The sequence below is a fragment of the Podarcis tiliguerta genome, assembly GCF_965153285.1.
Source record: "Podarcis tiliguerta genome assembly, chromosome: 5".
Taxonomy (NCBI): domain Eukaryota; kingdom Metazoa; phylum Chordata; class Lepidosauria; order Squamata; family Lacertidae; genus Podarcis; species Podarcis tiliguerta.
In genome coordinates, this window is record NC_139538.1 from 65,557,731 (window position 1) to 65,578,504 (window position 20,774).

The window sequence follows — 20,774 nt, forward strand, 5'->3', positions numbered from 1 at the left end:
CCACTGTTGTGTCTTCTGGTAAAACACTGTAAAACATGCCCTTCCCTCTCATCGTTTGGTCATGCCCCCTAGACTACAACAACCTTCCCCTCCCTGGCTTCAGTCCTCTCAGCTCTGCCTCAGTTCTTCAAGCAAAATTGCTTGTCACTCTCAACATACGAATGATGTGTCACACTACTTAAAACCTACACCAGCTTCGTCGTCATCCATTGCCTCCCTCCTCCCATTTTGAATTTTAGATTTGTAAACTCTTTGGAGCAATCATCAACTGTGTTTTTCCTCACCCCTGGCTCTGATCACCATGCAAACAATTGATGCTGCCATAAAAATAAATCCAATAGAAATTGGAATAAAAATAGCCCCAAAGATTGAAATGTAAGCAAAAAACGCACCTCCAAATAATCTGTGGAAAAATGGATACAAGAGAAACAGCATCTTGAGATGTAAAATCTGAAATGGACAGTTAAGCCACAAAATATTTTGAATCAGAAAAATAGCATTCAAAGCCTGTTTGGCGTTGTTTTATTAAGACTCTTTAAAACTGACTATCTGACAGAGCTACTGCACAAAAATCATTTTTTCCCAGTCATTTCGACAAGATTCTCTGTAGCTAATCTAGACTAAATGTTGTAGATTATTATAACCTAATTCACGTATTTCAGAATTCAATCATCCACCCTATTAAATTTTCTCATAGTCACTTTATAAGCAGTCAAAAGCAGTCCAATTCATTTGAAGCTATAGTGACAAATAAGCAGGGCACTTTGAGCCTGTGTAATGGAACAGTTATAAAAAACAGCTTTAAACAAAATGAACAGTAATGCACAATCACCTTGCACAACAGGAATCAAAATAACCTGCAAACTTCTTTATTATTAATATTTCAGTTGAAAGTGTTGAGACTTTCAACTAATAATAATAATAATAACAATGTTTATAGGTTGTTTTGATTCCTATTGTGAAAGGTGATTGTACATTACTGTTCAAAGAAGAAGGGGGTGAAGCACCAAACATACAGAATGTGAAGAAAACACATTTCTTCCAACATTCAGAATCCTGCAGAACAGTTAGCTATACCGATAGAAGTTATTTTCATTGCAGCAAGTACCCTAAACAAAACAGAAATCAATAAATGTTCAGTTTGAATTCACAACATGTACAAAGGATAGACAAAATGAAGTACACTACCCTTAAGATAGTGGGTGCTTTATTCCCCTACCATTTTAATTACTATCCCCCGATTAAATAGAAACCCACTAAGCGCGCATGTTACAGTGAATGCCTGCAATTTACTTCAGCAGTCACATACCAATGCTGCCGATCTCATTCAAATATTATGAAAGTCCAAACACACTAAAACACATGAACATCTATATGTCTGCACTTAGCAGTGCTCGGGAAATGGAAAAAATATATAAATCGATTTTCCTGCATTCATATCTTGAATTGTCTGCACTGAATTGTCGTTTCCCAGCATACCTCATACTTTCACAGTTGTAATATGCCAATCAATAAACCTTACATTATTATTTGATGCAAAACAATGTATGTCTACCTGGTGTGGGGAACCTTTGGTCCATCATATGCTGGTGAACTACAGCTCCCATCCTTCCTAGCCATTGGCTGTGCTTGCTGGGGCTGATGGGAGTTATATCAGTAACATCTGGAAGGCCAAAGGTTACTGAGACCTAATACACATTAAAAAGAAGATCAGATTGGCATTTTTGCATTCCTAGTTGCTCTCTCCACATATAATTACAGTGGTCATGGAGTTCTAACCCAAGCCAACTCTAATCCCAGCCTAGCTGCCCTGGCAAGGGTAACCCAGATGTTTACACTTTTGAGTCCTTTCTGCTTGTTTCTTCCCACTCATCAATATGAACAAAGGCTCATCAGGGCCCAGATTGGTTTTCCACACGAATGCACCCCTAAGTGCAAGTCATTTAGTAAATTAGAGTGCATCTAAGCATGCACAGAGTGCATCTTCCTCACTACTTTGTTTTTAGAAGCTGCCCCAACACATATTTGATTGGCAAGATGGGATATTCTAACTGGGAATCTTTAGTTCCAGCACCTATCTTTTTAGAAACTATGTAATGTTCCTTGCACACTTAAAAACTATATCTGGGTGATCATGGCATGTCTTTTAGGTTGCTGCAAAATAAGATACAATTAAAGCTTGTAGCACCCATGCTACCATGCAAAGAACTGCAGCCTATGTAGATATGGTATTTTTTGCACAGGAAGGTGACATGTGGACATGAGAAATCTAATAGAGCTTTGTTTCTGATGATACCCAAAACAGGGAGTCTGAAAATACCGTGGTTCTACAGCAGCTGTCAAGACTGCTCTGTTGAATTTACTTGATTAATCACATTCTACATTCAGATTTATTTTAGGCTTTCCAGTACACTGTTACTGTTATACAGTAGAGGCCAAAAAAAGGGGCCGGTTGGATTTGACACTAAATAAAGAAAAAAGAAGGGGGTGGAATAGAAGTGAAAGTTCTTTACATTGTAAACTATGGTCTGTATTGGTGAACTCTGGGAATCATGCGTCTTTTTCCCAAAAAATGTATTTAAATGAGATATTCACTTTAAAAAAGAGTATCATAATTGATTGAAAACTCAACATTTATTATAGAGCAATAAATATAAATTGCTGCTATGGCTATATGACCTTAGGATTTTATTCCTTCTTGCTACCTTAAGCTGCTTACGTAGACTAATATTTTAAAATATCATCTTGATTTCTTAAATAATCAATCGGGAAAAATAGTTGTATAAATAATTTATAGCCACAACTAATAATAAAATCAGACTATGAAAATTTATAGACGTGCAACCTGCATGTTATCACAACTGCTAGTTTTTACATTCTGCCCTCTAACTGTAGATTCGAAATCTCTTTTATCCTCATCCATTCTACCAAACCTAATTTCGGTACCTGACCAATGCACGTTTCCTCTTGTCTCTGTTTTTTCCTCCTTGAGCATAGCAAAGCAGAAAAACCAGAGCTGAATTACAAAAAGGCATAAAAAGAGGGGGAGAGAGGAGATAGGTGCTTCGACTGAGAAACAGATTGTCTTTCACTGGGATTGCTCTCTCTCTCTCTAGTGCTAAGGTTTAGAAGAAGAAAATACCATTTCATTCTAACTTTGCCTTTATAAATCCATCTATTTAATGGCAGAAAGTAAGACATCAAGCGAATGCATAATAGTCCAAGTCTAATTCAAAGCAGTATACAGAGACTAATGTCAAATCTTACCTAGCAACAATGACAGAAACAAACAAAAATATATCATACCCAGGGAATTCAATGGTACTGCAACAGTCACTAGTCTGCTCAAAACTCAGAACTATCACCAATCATACATCTACAATGCACCCACATTGGTGAATACAGGGCCTCTATATATGTAATTTAAGGTATATTACACAATGTGTTGTGTTTTTTGTTTTGTTTTGCTCAGCTACACTGCAATTTCCGTAAGTTTCACAGCTGGCCTGCAAATTAAAAAAGAAACACACACAAGGTGATAGACAGCTCTTTTCTAAGGTCTCACAAGCAGAATTTAAAACCCCCTAGGTTTAAACTTTTCAATTTGCTACTTAACAGTTGAATAAACAACAGATACCCAGTACTGTATGTTTCCTATCGAATCCACTCTTCAAAGCAATATGAAACCCCTTAAATGCTTCTGCTCCATCAATCAAAATGAAACTTGAATTAAGACTACTAGTCAGACATCTGTTTTGCTTGCTTTTTTTGTACCCACTTTTCAGAGTAGATAAAAAATGATTATTTCTTACAAAAATAATACACCCAGGTGTTTCTGTTTTAAAAAGGATGTAAAAAACTTTAAACGATAGACTTTCTACATTTGTTTGCTGTTTTTGTGTGGGTAGGACTGGTTCAGGGAAAGTGTGAAGCATGAAGAAGCAACCCTAGGAAGAAGGGAATGCAACAGTTGTCCATTATGCCTATCCCATGTTTCCTTATATGGGCTGAAATCCTACACCCACTTGACAGGGAATAAGCTGCATAGCAACAAACAGATTCAAGATGATGATGATGATGATTACCCCGCCCATCTGGCTGGGATTCCCCAGCCACTCTGGGTGGCTCCCAACAGAATATTAAAAACATGTTAAAACATCAAACATTGAAAACTACACTAAACAGGGCTGCCTTTAGATGTCTTCTAAAAGTCAGTTGTTTATTTCCTTGACATCTGATGGGAGGGCGTTCCACAGGGCAGGCACCACTGCTGAGAAGGCCCTCTGCCTGGTTTCCTGTAACCTCACTTCCCACAGTGAGGGAACCACCAGAAGGGCCTCAGAGCTGGACCTCAGTGTCCGGGCGGCTGCAAGAGTGAAACATAGGTTGTTGTACGCACTATAGCTTTGAATTACATTCAAAACACATTCTTTCTCTCAAAGAATTCTGGGCTCTGTAGTTTGTTAAGAGTTGCTGGGAATTATAATTCTGTGAGGGGTGAACTGCAATGCCAGAGACTTCTTTAAGAGAAAGAATGTGTTCTAAAGGGTTGTGTGTGTGTTTGTGTGTGAACATCATGGATGGTGAACCTGTGGTCCTTCCACGTATCACTGGACTACAACTCTCATAAATCCTGGCCAATGTCCATGCTGGTGCCTGATGGGAGTTGAAGCTCAAAAACATCAGGCGGGCTGCAGGTTCTCCACCATGTAAATAATACTCTGTTTTGCTAGAAGTGACATGGTTCATGATCCAATTTGCACCATTGTTTAAGAAATTCAAGAGGGAAATGAGATCTAAATCAATCCACCCTGCTGCTTTCACAAGAGGTCAAGAAGTAGTAACAGAGGCTTTTAAGTTAGGTCAGAAAAAGGAATCCATATCTTTTTCATTTTTATTTTAAATAGCTGGCAGGTATCCACCCTACAGCACAAGCATACATTAATTGTTTTTCGCTAGCCTGCACCCAACAAAACAATCCACAATTACACTAGTTCAGGCATAGGCAAACTCAGCCCTCCAGATGTTTTGGGACTGCAGTTCCCATCATCCCTGACCACTGGTCCTGTTAGCTAGGGATCATGGGAGTTGTAGTCCCAAAGCATCTGGAGGGTCAAATTTGCCTATGCCTGCACTAGTTAATAGGCTTCCCAACAGTGAGCCTGATAGTTATATCTGGAAATGTTACAAAATGCAGGATGGGGAAGAGTCTCCACACCCTGACTCACTCTGAGAGCTGCTCCCACAAAGTAGGTCAAGTTTAAAAAGTTGATACAATCAGATCATGTTCCTGTGTGTTTGAAGTTCTTTTTTTAATGAATATACATTTTGCCTTAAAGTTATAAAACCCTTTTGTTCTGCTCTGTGTGCAAGTTCTAACAAGTTGCAATTTTTTAAAAAAACTATTTAATTTATGTGAATTAAATTTGCTGCCAAGGATAAGAGATTTGCCAAACAGCTCTGTTTTTGGAACAGGTAACATATTTCAGAACCCTTTTACTCTATTTGCAAATATAATTGCCTAGGAAACTTCCATAAACAAATGGATACTTTTTACATTACAGATGAAAATACCAATACTGTACTGTTTTGTAAATTGGCTTTAGTAAGACCTTAAAAATGTAGGGAAACAGATGTATCCAAATAATTCATAAGTATTCTCATTGACTTACATATCGTAACCCTGCATATATTATTAACTGGTACTCTTTTTTAAAAGAGTAAAACAGCAATGAACAGAAACAATAAAGTCGATGAAGTATCTTTTTCCAGAAGTATGAAACACAATATATTTTACCCAGTGTGGGAAATTCAAAACATTCTTTTTGAAATCCCCTGTTGCCCTAATTAAAAATTATGAAGTATCAAGAGGTATTCTTGTCATGGAATTAACCAAAATTCCCAAACGAATTCTCATTACATTTCAGTCCAATTAGGCAAACTAGCATTCCAAGGTTCTTAAGATTTTGTAAAGTGCTTTTGGACTGTCTCCCCACACATATTTGCGCATTTTAATAAAAGCAGCTTAAAACAAATAGTGGCAGCAACAAGAAAACCAGTATCTTGGGGCTGCATAGAACCCTGTAGAACTGTTTTCCTACAAAAATGTGCTGCAGTTTTCCATAATATTTCTGCAAAGATGCTTTTGGGTCAGTATATGACATGTGGCTATTTGAGGGAATGCTTTCAACTCAACTTTAAATTTTACCTTTTTGCATGTTATAAATATAGAGTTTTTAGAATCACAAGAACAGTTACATAATGCAATATGTATTATTTTGGTGTGTCGTAGGGGAGAACCTTTAATTATATTTATAGTACACACACACAAACACGTATATACAGCAAGATCCATCATAAAAATAAGATGAGTGTGTTGCATATAAGCAAAGCTTTATAGTTAACAAATTTATAAAGTGTTTATTACTGTCTCTATATCACATCTAAATTACCACAGCAACAAGGATAGCATTTAAAGTGTTGGTAAACAACATCGTATGGATATATGATCCCATCAGTTAGAATATTTTGAATTATTAGTATGATGGTGGGAATGGAAGTTAAACAGGAACACACACATACACTTGGTGAATCAGCAGTGGTAAATGGAAGCTTGATTATCCACATATAAGGGGAGGCAATTCTACACACAGCTCTTCATGTTTATTGACATCACAAATTTCTAATGACCTAACCCATTTTCTAGCTGGACTCACATTCAGTATTGTCACTTCTCCTCCCAACTTTTAAGCCAGTCAGGAGGAAAGGGGAGTCTTGGTTAAGTTTCCATTTCCCTTCAGTTGCTAGGTTCTCAAGATGTATATTTGTCTGTTCTGTACACGGTATCCTGAGCAAAACATCCCCTTGTACTTTCAACCTTCCTGTGAACTTTTGATCTGCCTATGCCTGAAAGCCTTTAAAACAAAAAGCTATAGTTTTACAACCAAAAACTCAACATAAATGGCTAAAAGCCAACACGTACCAGTGTTCATTAGATGTGTCACATTAGCAGTGCCCCAAAAGAGACAAGTGACTAAGATTATGTGCCCAGTTGCATGGAATATTTTTTTAGTCACCACAGGTGATCAGGTAAATGCGTATTTACAGGTCTGAGCTGGTCTAAACTGAGGTTGGAAATTAAAGGTGCTTTGGGCTAGGCTTTCAAACTCTAAAACATTAATATTTACCTAACTAACATGAACCTTACTAGCATAAGCCTGTGCAAAGGCCATTTGTGTATTTGCAGGCTATCATTCACACCTTTTACTTGCAGACTTTTATACAATCTGCCTTCATTTTTAACCAGCTTTATCAAGACAGAACTACAGCACCATTATTATATTTTCTTATTCAAACAGCAAATTCTATTCAGTGGAGACATTATATATTTTAAGGAAGATAATTACAAATTAGGACATTCAATATAGTTCCCTGATAGCAGTAATATGATAAGGAAACAGCTTGTCTTGTTACTAACCTCAATATGTATTTCTGATACCTGGAATATATGCAGAAGACATTCTCAACACACTATAAAAATATACTGCTCAAACAAACTCTTGACATTTTAGATCACCATTTCCCATGAGAAAAACACTTAAATGGGATACAAATCTATCCAAATGAAGATCATGTCAGCAGCACTAAAGCAGCCTTGCAGTACATGATTTCCATTGCAATAACTCTGGAGACAGAAAATCAAGTGTATTTTTAACTCATGTCTCCCTTTCTCATATCCGATTTTATGGAGATTTGTAGCACAAATCTTCAATGCATGACTACATAATTAATATCCATGTTTATTTTATTAACCTCCGTAATTCTTGTGACAAATATTCTCTTTTCTGTGTTCTGTGGATATTGAATAACGACACAAAGTATACACAGCCACATTACTAAGGCAGTTTCACACAATCCCAAAACAATTGAAAATATATTCATTTCCAATGCTGCAAAGTTCCTAGCACAATCTGGGCCTTTGTGAAAGCTGAAAATCTGAGGTTGGTACTGGGAAAATAACCGTCCATGATGTGTTGAACTGCAGCATATTCTCATTAGTGGAAGAGTAAAATAAATTTTTTTTTATTTATTTTCATATTCTCTTCCACATTTCAACCCACTTCTCTCCAACAGATGGCAGATCCTAAAAAGCAGCAGCCATTGGTGGCCGGCAGAGTGGAGTGAGGTGGCATTGCTTACCTGGCTTCCCAACAGGTCACTGCTGGTAACTGAGAGGGGAATGGGGGGGACGGGACAAAGCAGTGGTGTGGTTTGATCCACTGCTATGCCTGCATTGCACCCATCCAACATTCCCTCCATTGCCCCTGCTCCACATCACAGCTGCCTCTCCTCTCTGCTACCTCTCCCTGTCCAACACCAGCAATGACCTCCGAATTGGGAAAACATTCTGCCCTTCCAGCTATTTATGGAAGCTGCAACTACAGAAACCTCTTTTTACACCCACCTGATACAATAGCATCATGGATAAATTGAGGCCTTTAGTCAATTGTCAAGAGACTGAGCTGGGGCATAGGCAAAAGATAGCCTCCGGGTTGTGTTTGGTCCAAGCCACTGAGGTTGCATTGAGGTAGTTTCCTCTTTCCTTTGTAATAAACCAATATTTCTTGTAGAATATTTGTGAGAGTGTTTCTTGGGTGTACAGCTTTGATTAGGTGTACACTTAGAACAGCATGCACTTGTCTCCATGCAAAAGGTTTCATCACTCATTGAAAAAATGTATTGGGGATCATATGTGGGGTAGACTGACATAGGGGGTGAATGCATGTAGCAGTTTCCCACAATGGAAGGCTTTTCCATTGTTGCAGAGAAGCGCTCTGAGGAGAAAAAAAATGTCAGCTACCACACATCTACCCTGAAATTCAGAATGTAGGGGAAAGGCACATCTTTCTTAGTCCAGCATCTTGTTCTCACAGGAATATGATACAATATAATACAAAATCTTTTTAAAAATTAAAATTAATGTAACTCATTTGACACCAAACTCCAGGAAATGAAGATAATACCACATGGTTGGAGCACACCTGGGTTTGTAGGTATAAGCACAGGCAATGAGTTCTGAATTGCTGAGGTCCCCTATTGAATGCATTTTATGTGCCAGGCAACCCCATGTCCTCTGGTCACTAACAGATGAGATAGCCCTGAGTGACAAGGGAATGCCTGTCTCTATAGATGAGAGGGCCTCCCAATCATTTCTGGATTCATGTGAATCTATGACGGTCCAGAAATCCAGTAAACATCAAGTCTTCAAGTTTCCACCTCATTTAGGTAATAATGCTTCTATACTACAGCCCTGTAAAGGCAGCAAGACTACGCATAATAGAAAAGCAATTAATACATCCAAGGGAAAGACAATGCTACTGGAACCAGACATATTTCTGCAGAAGAATAGCAGGTTAGCAAAAAGTAGCCTGCACTATTTGCTGACATTCCTGTTCTAAAAAGTTGTGTGTGTGTTTTAAGTCTCTAGTTACCTGATTGAGCACTTCAGAAGCAAGCACTTATCAAATGTAACCTAAGCACAGATCAATTACAGTGGCAGCTTCTGTAATCTACGGTCAGCCATGGATACTCTCTAAGGGCCAATCCCCCCAAGCAAGCCCCACTGCAGTTAATGAGAAAGTTAAAAAGGCAAATTTGACTTCTACTTTGTATACCTTGAAGAGTCGGTATAAAATTAATTTCCACTCTGTTAGAGTAATTTATTTTTAAGACAGCAAATTTCTTGAAGGAGAGCAGTCTCCAGCACCATTTCTGAAAGTGCTTATTGATTATCAGCCAGACCTAACAAGATATTTGACTTCTTGAAACTGTGCTTAATTTCTTTGTCACTGTGCTGCATTTTTCTGATCTGAATTCTTTTCCGGTACTTCTGCCTTCAGAATGTCACTCTCTCTTTGACTTAATATTCCAGAAAGGTGCCCAATAGCTTTTTAATTAAGAATAATAATTATATGCAAAGCAATGTATATATTATGAGAATACAATAAACACAGAAGATATATGCATGCTAGGCAACAAGGATGCATTCAAAGCAGCCAATAAAGTCTATTGATAATATATCATTGCCTTTATTAATCTAGTGCCCTCCGGATGTTTTTGGACTACAATTACCATCAACCCTGACAAATGCACAATGTTGTAGTCCAACATCATCTGGAGTTTAACAACTGAATGGCAACACTACAAACTCCTAAATGAAACTAGCTGGGCCAAGAAGACTCTTCACATAGGGAATTCTACCTGCATAAATATAAAATGCAACGTAGAGAGTATCAAGTGCAAATGCACATTTTGTAGAAGCAATAAAAGTGGGGGGCTATTAAATACTCAGTCTGAGCACAAGGGGATAGACAGTCACTCTTTCACTTACATAGATATATACATATTTTGAAATTCATATTGTTAATCAGTGCTTAAAACCATCAATTTTTCCACTGCAGTGTGTGTGTGTGTGTGTGTGTGTGGTATAATGCATGTGTGCAAGATTAACAACATAATTATTTATCCATCTCTGTATGACATGGGACGAGCTTGTACATCTTTGAGTTGTGGGGTAATGAACTTGCCTCAAATATGCTTGTTGCCAGGATGACTGCAGCAGCTCTCTGAAGACACATGGGACCAAGATTTGGTATACAAGAGGGAAACCAAAGGGAAGCACATGATCTTGAATAACAGCTCCTGAGAGGATAACCCATCACATTTCCAGTATCTCTTGTTTAGTCCATTTTGATGCATTGGCAGCAAACACACCACTTGAAACGAGAGGTGAAGGACAGTGTAATGAAAGCAACACTAAGGCAAAAAAATCAATAAATCAATATTATAGCACAGGGAATTAGGTTTTATTCCTCATTAGACCAAAGCAACTGGCTCCTCACTGAGAGGTAGCAGTAGCAAATTAAAATCTAGTAAGAATCTAGTCCTTTGCACTTGTCTCAAAGTTTTTCTGCAATTCCAGTATAGCTGTTTTAGAGACAAGCGCAGAGTTTTCTGTATGCAAGTTTTCTACTGGAAACATTTAATCATAATCTTGCAGCAACATAAATCACATTCCTGGATGTATTTTAGCATGTGTTCATATTAGAAATAATCAATATATCGTACAACATCAACATGAGATTAAAAAAAATACCAACAAAGGTGAAAATGCTAAATAAACTTGATTCAGAATAATATGCCAGGGAGAATAAAAACTGTTCAGATTTCTTGAACAGCAGCAGAAGGGTATCAAAGAGGGGTGGCACATTCCTCCCTAGATATGGAATTATAAGGCTAAGACACAGTAACAGAGAAGGCCCTGTTACACTCCAAGCAAATACAACTTGGATGTTGGAGGAATGTGGTGGATGGTATCTCAGATGAGTAGACAGGCTCATATAAGAGGATGGTTCTTAAGGAAACCCCACCCCCAAACCATTTAGGGCTTTAAAGATCATAGCAAGAACTATGAATTGGTCCTGAAAATGAATCTGAAACCAATAAAGCTGTTGATATATGTTATATGCACCTGATCATCAGCAGCAGTCCTCTATCTGACCACTGACTGGATCCTGGGCAAGCTGCAACTTCCAGGCACTTTTCAAAAGTGTTGAGAGCACTGCAGTAGTCTAATCATAATGTAGCTAAAGACATGTGACACAACAGACAAATCTGACTTCTTTAGGAATGGAAACAGCAGGCATACCTACCTAAGCTGGACAAAACAGTTCCTTGCCACAGGAAGCACACCCAGACTGCCAACCTGAATGCTTAATGGATGTGCATCCAACATGGACTCCTGTCTTGTCAGGATTAAATGTCAATCCATTACTAACCTCAAGCATGGGGTCAGAACCTCAACAGCTTTCCCAAAATATGACAGAAAGGAAAGATAATGTGGGTTGTTTTTTTACATACTGGGGAAATTGTACTCCAAATCCCAGAACATCTCTCCCATTTTATGTAAATGTACATTTTATGTAGATGTTAAACAACTTGGGGAAACAGAATGGGGCCCCAAGGATACTTGGCAGTGCTTAGAACTAGAAGTGGTTTCTTAAATCCCAGCTCTACAATTCTATGATTCTATTCTTGCTTCTACCTCTTTCCCTCAAAGCACTTATACTGAAAGAAAAGAAAGTTAAGCTTCTATATAAGTGGCCTGAAAACAATTCTTGTTTATTGATACACAAGAAGTTTGCCATACCAATTTTGATCTGTATGGAAGTCATAATGCATTTGCACAGGCCATTATTGCTGTAGTTACTGCAGCAATTACTACTGTGCACAGTCCTATGTTAGGTTTGCTTGCACATGTCTCCTGGTATAATAGTCCCCAGAAAAGTTTGAGCTGTTGTATAACTTCTTGCTCTAGTTTAAAATGCTCCACATTTAATTGCTACTGCTATGGTGTCACGGTAGAGCAAAACACTATACTGTACCAAAAAAGGGAAAGAAATGTTTAAATACTTTAGAAAGCCACACAGTAGCATGTGTTTATTTGCTCAGTTGTATCACTTTCGCAACTGTAGAACAATATTCTGAAAGATACATTGTTTCCAGGTTGTATTCTATTCAGGCACTGATCTGCTTAACTTCAGCTAGGATGCAGCAACATGTATCATATATAGATAGTTGTCAGGGGGCTGATGATTGCAAAGTTAGGGGGGAACTCATATTTGCCCATATGAAAAATATCCCTCCCAAGTAAATTACTAACCTGTGCAACTTTACTATTAGTATATTGAGGTAGATGAAGCTTTGCTATTTTATGCAGCCTTGGGTCATCCACGTGTCTTTTCTTGCAAAAATCATGCCACTGCAATGGTTTTGTTATCACAAAACCTACATGTTACAGAAGTATGCGTAAATGCTAACATACAAACCTTTTTTTTTTTTGTGACCTTTACTATTTGATCTTGAAAGCTAAAGCTCAAACATTTCAGATACGATGAAACCAATGTGTGCATAAATAAATCATAACATATCACTATTGTGATGAGTTTGTGGAGGAACAAGGCAAGGAGAGTACTAATCACCATGCATTTAATGTACTCAGGTTGGTGTGGTTGGTTGTTAGAGAGTGAAAGAGACAAACAGACAGACAGAGGTCTACATTTGCGAATCCATGGTGTATTACTTTTAGAATACATTGTCTCCAACACAGCTGCAAACTCTTCTAGAAAAAATACTGTATTTGTTTTTTAAAATTTTAGTTTATAAACACTGTGCTTTTCTCTCCTTGTGCACAATGAACACAGTAAAGCATTTTGCTTTTCCTTGTCAGGCAGATGACACTTAAGCTGTCATAATATAATTTTCCTGTACTTAGGTTTGATGTCTAGCATAGTATGTTTATTCACATTTTTAGATGTGCCAGTAAATAAACCTGAGTCAGATATATTCAATTACATTTATTTCGTGCCTTTATTATTTGTAGGTGGTTCTTTTCTTAAACATGTATCTTCTGATACAACATGCTTTCCAACTGCAAAGAGATAAAATGCAATATGAACACAAGCAGTGTCCAGAAGAAGGGTGTGTTATAGTATATTTATAAAATTCTGGTACATCTGACTTTAACTCCCATAAAACATAGAATGTTGGGGCTTTTGTCACAGGTTTAAGGGCTCAGCTAGTGCTTTCTCTCCCAGGCGTCTCCTATGGAATCACTTGGAGAAAATTCACTAAATGCACTAATCTGCCCTCAGAGTCAAATGATACAGGCAACCAAGTGCAAGGCGGGCAGCAACTTCTGGAAGTTTTCTGAGTTTTCTCAGACTATTTCCTATCCATCCAATTGGATCATGTGCCACTGCAGAACTGTAGTGTCTGAGTAGTACCTGCAGTTCAAACTACTGCAGTAGAATAGACTTCCCACCAACCCCCCAAAACATGTTAATCTGAAAGCATTTTCTGAGCTGGCAGCAAGAGATACTGAAATGTTATCTGCTTGAGGCAGACAGAACAAATACTTGCATTTAACTCAAGTGACTGAGTGTGCACATGCATGCAAGATGTTTCCATGATCAAAACTTGGGTCATTTTCAGGTGACACTAAAAATTCCTTTTACTTTGGGATCTGACACCTGTTATATGTGTATGGCAATGCAGAATAGAAAGAGGAAGATAGACATTCTCAAACCAGATGTGTATTCTAGACAACAGCAATCTAAATTATAGATGTGAGAAATGCAAAAGCTATTTCAGCATCACTTTAAAAAATAAATAAATACCTTATGGCTAGAAGATGTGCAATTTTTACTTTGCAATGCTTCAAGCCATAGTGTCTTATTTCTAAAGGTCCCAGTGTTCAGAGAAAGAACAAAATCATTATGGACTTTCTTTCCCATTAAAACTTAATAATGAAACATCTGATGAGTTCAGGGCTTTTATTAAAAAATAAAAACTTATGCTATGCAATTAATTTTTGTCTGTTAATAAGAAAATTACCCTCTCTTGATACACATACACCACAACTAATGAGAGGAAAGTATGATTTATGCATAAAATCCCTTTTTATTGCATGTTTTTATTTGTGAATTTTGATGGCCTTTCTTTGGGATATCTAAAGATAGGTGAGATATGACCTGATTTTTGAAAGGCCCTTATTACTTCTTGAGTCACTGCATTCTGAAATGCTTTCATGCTTTACCAAATACAAACCATACCTGTGTTGCTTGAAAAAAAAGCTAGCCAACTATAAAGTTACAGTAAAAGATCTGTGCATCTTCATATTATGTTAGGCAAAGACTCTATTATTCCAACACTGCTCACCCATCATCAATGCTTTCTGGAGACCAAGTTACATTATATCCAAGATGCAAGTGCAACCTGGCTCTCTGTGTTGACAATTACAGCCCCTACTGCCAGAGGAAACTGAAGGGGATCATGCCTGAAGGGAACAAACTGTCTTTCTGCACCTGTTGTTTATCTCTGCTTTTCTCTCTCTGGCTAATTTTCCATAGGAGCTACGGAACATGCTCCATAGTAGCTTCTGCTTACAACAGCATCCCTCAACTTAGTGCCCTCCGGATGTTCTAGTCTAGACCACAACTCAGTCAGTACAGCCACCAGAATGCTCAACAGCTTTTTCAAGGTGACAGTAATTCTACCATATAGCCTGGCTCTGAATAAAATAGAGGCAATGCCTTCATGTTAAGACTATACCTTCTCAGTAGGAAGCCCTGCCTCTAAATTCCAGATGTGTGTCATACTGGTGGAAAAGGGTGGTAAAAATACTCTTATTGCTTAGTACATTCCAAGCTTGATAGTCACCTTCCTTCATCTATAACCATGAGCTTCCTCACAAATAATAAACTGCTCAGTGTGTTGTTGTTTTTTCTTTTAAAGATCAATATATCAATATAGCAACATGATTGATGCAGTATCAGTAGAGAGCCCACCTATTTTCTTGCTAAGAAAGCATTTTTATATGCTTTCCCAAGTTTCAATTAGGGCTGATTCACATCCTTCTATGTGTTGAGTGTTATGGTTTTGCAGAACCACAGATGAAACTCGGAAAATTAGAATATCATGGAAAAGTTCATTTATTTCAGTAATTCAACTTAAAAGGTGAAACTAATACATGAGATATGGCTCCCCAAATCTCTTTTCTGATGAGAGCAGCTTTTGCATCTCATTTGGAAACCAAGGACCCAGAGTCTGGAGGAAGAATGGGGAGGCACACAATGCCAGATGACTGAAGTCCAGTGCGATGTTTCCACAGTCTGTGTTGATTTGGGGAGCCATGTCATCAGCTGGTGTTGGTCCACTGTGCTTCATTAAGTCCAGGGTCAATGCAGCCATCTACCAGGAGTTTTTGGAGCACTTCATGCTTCCTTCCACAGACGAGCTTTATAGGGATGCTGACATCATTTTCCAGCAGGACTTTGGCACCTGCCCACACTGCCAAAAGTACCAAAACCTGGTTCAATGCCCATGGGATTACTGTGCTTGATTGGTCAGCAAACTTGCCTGACCTGAATCCCATAGAGAATCTATGGGGCATTGCCAATAGAAAGATGAGAGACACGAGAACGAGCAATGCAGAAGAGCTGAAGGCTGCTACTGAAGCTTCCTGGTCTTCTATAACACCTCAGCAGTGCCAAGTACTGAGTACATATGCATGCTTCTACTTCTCAGAGGTCCAATGTTGCTCTCTTTGCAGTCCTTGTTTTGCTGATTTCATTTAATATTCTAATTTTCTGAGATTGTTAATTTGGGGTTTTCATCAGCTGTATGCCATGATCATTACAATTATTACAAATAAAGGCTTGACATATCTCGCTTTGCATGTCATGAGTCTATCTCATATATTTTTGTTTGTTTGTTTAGTCGTTCAGTCGTGTCCGACTCTTCGTGACCCCATGGACCAGAGCACGCCAGGCACTTCTGTCTTCCACTGCCACCCGCAGTTTGGTCAGATTCATGTTTGTAGCTTCGAGAACACTGTCTAACCATCTCATCCTCTGCCGTCCCCTTCTCCTTGTGCCCTCCATCTTTCCAAACATCAGGGTCTTTTCCAGTGAGTCTTCTCTTCTCATGAGGTGGCCAAAGTATTGGAGCCTCAGCTTCACCATCTGTTAGTTTCACCTTTTAAGTTGAATTACTGAAATAAATGAACTTTTCCACTATATTCTAATTTTCCGAGTTTCACCTGTAGTTCTCATGCCATTGCCAAAGCATATTATAGATTTGTCCATCATATTGGCTTACTGCCAAGTAAGGAGAAGAATTTTAGAGGATATTGAAATATATGAATGGTCAGTCTGTGATAAACAGCTTCAAACAAACCTGCACATCACATTCCTGTTCCAGTTTGACAAGCTTTTAATTATATCACCACCAACTTATTGCTACTATAGTGGAGAGTTCATGAAGGCATATTAACATTCAACAGAGCACTTGGATTAGAAGATTGTAGTCTTTCAGACCTATTTTACTAGTTGTGCCAGCATGTGCTTCCGATGACACCCACCAGCTGCTACACACCATTGTAGCAGCACAGACCACAACGTGACAAGGAAATTGCACTACATTATTCACTTACACGTATCTGAAATACAGAAAGAAATTTCTCTAAACTCAACTGTGTTGTCATCTTAGAAGCTCTGTACCATTCAGGGCTCCCCCCCCCTCCCGGCAGATTAACATATCACATATAAAACTGCAATGCTAGCAAGTTATGTACACCTTTGAGGAATGGTTTTAAATTGGCTTTTGAGCATCTGATTAGGAATTTTTGATTACAAGTCTTTGAATAATAAGCATTTAAGAAGTAGGCAAGTTTATCAAGACACCCAAAACAGATATGTGAATGTAGGGATCCACTGGTTTGTTTGTCAATGAGGGTATTTTAAACACTGACTACTAACACAAGACAGCCTTATAATAGTTATATAATATAATATAATAAAACAGATGAGAGTTACTTGGGAAGAGCAAAAATGTATACCGGTTTCCGCTGTTTTCAGTTGTTTGAACGACTGGATCACTGGACCATGGTGGATCCCAGAGAAATAAATCCCAGACTGGAAATGGCTGTAGCAGCACACAGACATATATCCCTCATAAACTAGAAGCTCCTTACTGGGCTGTAGCTAATCATCTTTCTCAACCTCTGGTGGCAGAAACAAGAGGCACCAGCGAGCAAGAGTGTTCATTTGCCCCACCCCAACAAGTCTTCATTCAGATGTTTCAACTGCCACGTTCTAAGTGCTGTCTTAGCCATCCCTTGATTTGTTGCCACCTGCCACCAACCTACTGCAGTTCCCCAAGTCATCTGTCGTGTGAAAAATGCTTTTGGAGAGATGTGGTATCCCAGGGAAAATTAGATAAGATGCTGCTCACTCCAAGTTCTTTGGCAGACATGTATTTCCATGTAAATGAGAACTTAAGAAAAAAGGGGCCTGCATATAATGAAGCACCCTGCTGGCTAGAGGTCCAGGTGCCCTTAACACCTGGCAAGCAAATTTATCCGCATGAAAAAAGGGTGGAATAAGCACATAAGCGCCATTATAAAAAAATTCAGACTAGGTCTCTCAGCCTAAATAGACTATGATCCTGCATAGATCCATAGAATTTCACGGTTGGAAGGGACCCTGAGGATCATCTAGCTCAAACCCATGCAAAGCAGGAATGCGCACCTGTCGCTTATAGGGATCAAACCTGCAACCTTGGCATTATCTTTCATAACCTTGTTATATTGTGCTCACTGCTCTGGCACAATGGACTAAGGGACCATCAATGAAAGTCTAGAGAAGGAGAAGCTCACACCCCAGAGTTACCACTAGCCATTTCTTCATCCAATAAATGCTTCTAACCTGGCAGCCCACAAACTTACTGCCATTCAGTAGGGTGACAAAGGCTTCAACAAGGAGCTAACTCAGTGCAGTCAAGCATTGGGGTAAAGAACGAGAAGCACAGGTACAAGTACCTTTGGTCAGTCATTAGCATTGTTGGTTCAGTTCTCATTTCTATGCAGGGACACAGTTAGAGAGCAAGATCAAACATGGAATGAAGACAGATTCAAAAACAACCATCTCCCTTGGAAGTGTATAGCATTTCTGCAACCATTACCTCTTCCATCAAGACAGTCCTGAAAATAAACAACTTAAGGAGAATAATATGGCAAGCAAACACCCAGTGGAAGCACAGGCAGGGAAGAAACAAGGCCATCTACTGCTGCTGAAAACCAATAGGAACCATTGTTAGCACACATCCCTTCTCTCTCCACAGACAGGCATCCTTCCTACTACACTCAGAGAAACTAGCAAGATGCTTTCCCTTGATCCACACAGGAAGCAAAACAGAACTAAAGCAGCGCTATCAGCAAAAAAGACAAGTGGAACACTAGATTGTGTTGTACTGCCGTGATGTACCTGTTAACTTTCCATATCAATAATGCTTTAAGTGACACAACTCCATTTCTTTTTATAGCAGTTAACAATGTTGGGAAAGGGAAAGTAAGAGCATGAGAAGATAAATAGCTCCGAGGAGCTATTTCTATTAAAGAAAGCAAATGCATTACTTGTAAGTACTCATATACTACAAACAGCTGCAAACATGCTCTTGAATCTCATTGCACATATAATTATTTGCACTGTCAAGAGACTCCCCACCCCCCTTGAATACTGTTGCTACTAGGAAAGATGTGCCACTTGAAAGCACATTAAAGTAGAACGGAAAACCTTACTGACAATGGCATAACCCTAAGCAAAAAGAGAGGGAGAAGTAATTTGTGCTATGCAAAAAAAATCACATTTGCAGGAACCACTTCAGATATCATGCCATTTCAATATTTTAAGTACTTGCAAGGTTAGGTACTTTATTCAAATAAATTGGGAGTTAGTCACCATGTCTTCCAGAGGGTGGCATAAGTGGGGCTTCCAACACAAACACAAGATACAAGCGATAATATCTGCTAACTAAAGTCCAGTTTCCGTATTTATATAATACACCATGCAATCTTTTAAACCACATTCTCCCCCATTCATTTTTTTGTTTGTTTCTATTCTGGAATCTCACATTGTGGAGAATTTCATCTATAAGTTCAAAATATAAAGAAAGTTTAAAAACTGCATTCAACATGTGGAATTACATGCACAAATCACAGACCCTGACAGTGTGAACACCCAACAAGCATTGCCATTCCATCATATTTTATTCTGTTGTTGCCAGTGATTCTTCTTTCCAATATACTGCAAGCTATTGCTGCAGCTAGGAGAGCTACAGAGATGCAAATTGAAGAGAACCATTCTCACAGCATTTTCCTCTTTGAGTACAGTTGTTGGCAGAAGAGGCTTAGTTAACTAAATATCTAGTCAAGTTGCTTGATTAACCAATACAAAATTTGATACTAGATTTTTATAACATGATAATTTTGCTACAAGCTTCTTGTCTGAGTTAAAAGAAACATTAATCATCTGTCCCATCAGACTGGCCATGTTTTTGTCAAAGTTGTTATTCAACATGGCATGTCCTCCATGGAAATATCGAAACGCAGAATAAAAACTGTCAGATTATGTTTTTATTCCAAGTGGAAATGAGCACCTCAGCAGAATAATAAGGAATGGATTTCTTCATATACCTCCAATTATTAAATGCCATTTTTAATAAATCAACATCTATTTGAGTTCCTGGCCTGAGTTTTGCACTTTAAAAATCAATAAACTTTGTTCGTTAGCAACATCGCACCGAGCTTCCTAGTAGAAGAGTGGAGTGGAAATGTTACAAAATAAAACAAATAATGAATCTCCAGCATTCAAACACTAGCAGCAGTAACCTTATGCACACTTATTTGGGTACCAGTCCCATAGATTTCGCTGGGACTTACTTCTGAGTAAACATGCACACAGTTGGGCTGCATGAATATGAAACCCTTTGCTATAGTTAACACAACAGATCTCATTAAACCTCTGACCCAGTTGAAGAGCCGTCTCCCATTTCAGAGCAAAATTGCTTTACTGATATATTATGTGCTGATCCACCCCATCTTTAAAGTGCTGTGCTCTCTCCCTCCGCTTTGCTATTAAACATCCACCAAGTCAAAAAAGCTCTGCTGCTCTGGGAAAATCTAAATGATGGATCTCGCCAGCGAGAAACATCACCTGTAGTGCCAAAACCACACAATTCTAACAGGGGAGGGGGGGGGGAGTAAACTGTGCATTCTGCAAATATCCTGGTCATCTGCCGGGACTTCCAGCTAACAGAACAAGCAGGCTGCTGGTGCTTCTGTAGTTCTGGCAGAATACATGCTGCCTCCCAACCCC

The 20,774-nt window shown here is 38.6% G+C and overlaps 1 protein-coding gene across 16 annotated transcripts in view; it reads right to left on the bottom strand.

Moving 5' to 3' along the window:
- Positions 1–20,774, bottom strand: part of PCDH15 (protocadherin related 15) — a 609,044-nt gene that overhangs the window by 582,129 nt on the left and 6,141 nt on the right. The window lies entirely within an intron of this gene.